The sequence below is a fragment of the Penaeus vannamei genome, chromosome 6, assembly GCF_042767895.1.
Source record: "Penaeus vannamei isolate JL-2024 chromosome 6, ASM4276789v1, whole genome shotgun sequence".
In the NCBI taxonomy this organism is placed as follows: domain Eukaryota; kingdom Metazoa; phylum Arthropoda; class Malacostraca; order Decapoda; family Penaeidae; genus Penaeus; species Penaeus vannamei.
The window spans coordinates 40,403,855-40,407,351 of NC_091554.1; positions in this window are offsets into that span (position 1 = coordinate 40,403,855).

Consider the following 3,497-nt stretch of genomic DNA (forward strand, 5'->3'; position numbering starts at 1 on the left):
AAGTCCTTGCTTCCGTTCCCTCTTCTTTACTCTCAACACCCTTTCTCATTTTTGTTTTTCTCTTAAGCATCGTTCGCTCTTTTTTTTTTTTGTCTTTCTCCTTTTTTTTTCCCGGTTCCTCACTCCCATTTTTATTTTTTGTCTTCCTCACTCTCAAGTCTTCTAACTCCCTTAAATCAAAATTCCTCCTCCTCCTCCTCCTCCTCTTCATTTCCACTTCCTCCTCTTCTCCCCTCTTTTCAACTTCCTTTCCTCCTTATGTTATCTCCACTACCTCCTTTAGCTCCTCAATTTCCTCCTTTTTCTTACTCCTTAAGCTCTTCCTTCCCACGGCTCCCTCTCTCTACTTCTGTTCTTCCTCTTCTCGCCGTTATTTCCTCTTATTTCTACCGGCTAATATTCTTCCTCTTGCTTTCCTACCACTTCTTCTATTTCTCGCATCCCTCCTTCATCCTCTTTACTCACTTTACTCCACCTCCTCCTATTACTCTTTAATCATATTACTCCACCTCCTCCTCTTCCTCTCCACTTATACTCCTCTGGCTCCGCTACTCTTCTTCCTCTTTCTTTTCTTCTTCCTCGAATTCCCTCTGATCTCCCTGCTCTTTTTTTTCCTCTTTCGTTTCATTCCTCTAGCTACTCTTTCTCAATCTCCAACGCTCTCCTTCCTACTTCTGTTCCTCCTCTACTTCTTGCCATTCCTGCTCTCCATTCCTCCTTCTAGTATGTCGTCCTCACCCTATTTATTTATTCCTCTCCTCTCTTCCTCTCCCTACCTCCTTCTCTTCCTCTGAGTTACCTCCTCTCATTCATCTCTCAATCGCCCTTTTCCTCCATTCCTTCTACCCCACTTCTTCCCACTCACTCCTCCACCTCTTCTCTCTCTCTCCTCTTACGACATTCACCCACTCGCCTCCTACTCTTCCTCCTCTTCCTCTTCTATCTCTATCTATCCGTGTCCCTCCTTCCTAACTACTCCTCCCCTTCCTCCTCTTCTTCCTCCTGTTCCTCCTTATCCATATTCCCCCTCTCAATCCCCCCTTCTCTTCCTCCACCTCCTTCTCGCTTCCTCCTACTCTTCCTCTCGTCTTCCTTTCCTCTTCTCTTTCTCCTACTCCTTCTTTTTTCACCGTACTCTTCTCTCTTCCCCCTGTTCCTCCTTTCTCTCACCTACTCCTGCTCTCTCTCTCCTATTCCTCTTCTCGCCCTCCTGTTCGTCCTTTCTTTTAGCTACTCCTCCTCTCTTCCCCCTGCTCCTCCTCTCTTTCCCCTACTCCTCCTCTCTTTCTCCTATTCTCTTCTCGTCCTCCTGTTCGTCCTTTCTTTTAGCTACTCCTTTCTCTTCCTCCTACACCTCCTCCACTTCCTCCCCCACTCCTCCTCCGCTTCCCCCGCTCCCCCCCCCCCACACTTCCCCTTGCCCCCCCACTCTCTCCTCCTCCTACTCCTCTCGTCCCCCCTGATCCTCTTCTCTTCCTCCTACTCCTCCCTTCCCCCTACTCCTCCCTCTCTCCCCCCTCTACTCCTTCCTCTCTCTCTCCCCTCCTCCCCTCTCCTCCCCTCTTCCTCCCACTCCTCCTCCGCTTCCTCCCCCACTCTTTCCCACCCACCCCTCCCATCCCCCCACACTGAACCGTCACCCAAGTGGTTCCCTTGTCTCCGAACCGCAAAATATCTTCTGACGATCTTCTTATATGCGGAAATTGGGGGGTGGGACTTGTAATGAGCCGAGCGGACATCTGCGATTTTTTTTTCTCTTATTTGTTAATCTATTTTTATTATTATTATTATTATTTTTTTTTTTTGGAAGGGGGGTTGGGGTGATTATAGATTTTTTTTTAATTGGGTTTCGTAGCTATTCTCGTTCTAGTTCTCTTTCTAGATCACTTTTTTTTTTCTTTTTTTGTTACTCATGTTCTCTCTCTCACTCCCATTCTCTTCCTCTCTCTCTCTCTCTCTCTCTCTCTCTCTCTCTCTCTCTCTCTCTCTCTCTCTCTCTCTCTCTCTCTCTCTCTCTCTCTCTCTCTTTCTCTCTCTCTCTCTCTCTCTCTCTCTCTCTCTCTCTTTCTCTCTCACTCTCTCTCTCTCTCTCTCTCTCTCTCTCTCTCTCTCTCTCTCTCTCTCTCTCTCTCTCTCTCTCTCTCTCTCTCTCTGTCTCCCTCCCTCTCTTTCTCTCTCTCTCTCTCTCTCTCTCTCTCTCTCTCTCTCTCTCTCTCTCTCTCTCTCTCTCTCTCTTTCGTTGTCTCTCTTTCTCTGTTTCTCTCTCTCTCTCTCCCTCTCTCTCTCTTTCTCTCAGTCACACACAAACACACTCACAGAGGATAAGCGAGAAAAAATAGACTGACAGATAAAGGTAGGTTTATGATAGATGTAAGTAAATGTACATGAAGATAGATACATCGGTCGATAGATAGATAGACAGTTAAGCAGGTAGACATAAATATAGGTAAGAAATAGACCAATCAAAAATAGATGCATAGATATAAATATAAGACATATAACGTAGAAACAGAAGAGAAGACAACAGGTGATGAATTAGGGAAGGGGAGGGGAGGAAAATAGGGGGGTGGGGGGAGGAGGGGGAGGGCGGTAAGAACTATATCTCGCCAGCCTTCCCCCACCCTCACACCACCCCTTCCCCCATCCCAGGTCTACCCGTCCCCCTCCTCCCCCTCCCCTACACAAACCTCCCTTGGTCAGATCCCTACATATCTCTTTCCTTCCCCCCCCTTCACCCTCTTCCCCCCACCCCCTCCACCCACATACATTCCTAACCCCATCTAACATTCCCTAACCCAATCCCACAACCCATCCCACAACCCAGCCCCACAACCCAACCCCACAGCCCATCCCCACAACCCAGCCCCACAACCCAACCCCACAACCCATCCCACAATTCAAACCCCACAACCCAACCCCACAACTCAGGGGAAGGAGAACGAGGCGAAGTGGGAAGGGAGGGGAAGGTGGGTGGGGGAGAAGGGTGAATGGAAGGGAAGGAGGATGAGGAGGTGATAGGCAAGGGGAGGGGAGAGAAGGGAGGGTGAGGGAGGAAAGAGGGAGGGGAGAAAGGGGGAGAGAGGGGGAGGGGAGAGGGAGGGAGAGAGGGGGCCAAGGGGAAGAGAGGGGGAGGGGAGAGGGAGGGGAGAGACGGGGCCAAGGGGAAGAGAGGGGGAGGGGAGGGAAGTAGAAGGAAGAGAGACATAGCCGCGGGCAGTGCTAGGGGCGCCTTGTAGAGAATGGGGGAGGAGGGGGTGGAAGGATAGGGGGAGAGGAAGGGAGGGTGAGGAGGGAAGGGGAGAGGAGAGCAACAGGGAATGGACGGAGGCTAATGGAAGGGAGGAGGAGGGGGAGGGCAATAGGGGGAGGGCAATGGGGGGAAGGGGTGAGAGGATGTAACTCATGGGGAGACGTGGGCGGGGATGGCGCCCACGCGGTGAAATAGAGGTGAGGGTGTGCGGCGGTGAAGGCGAGCAGAGGCAGGAGGAAGGAGGAAG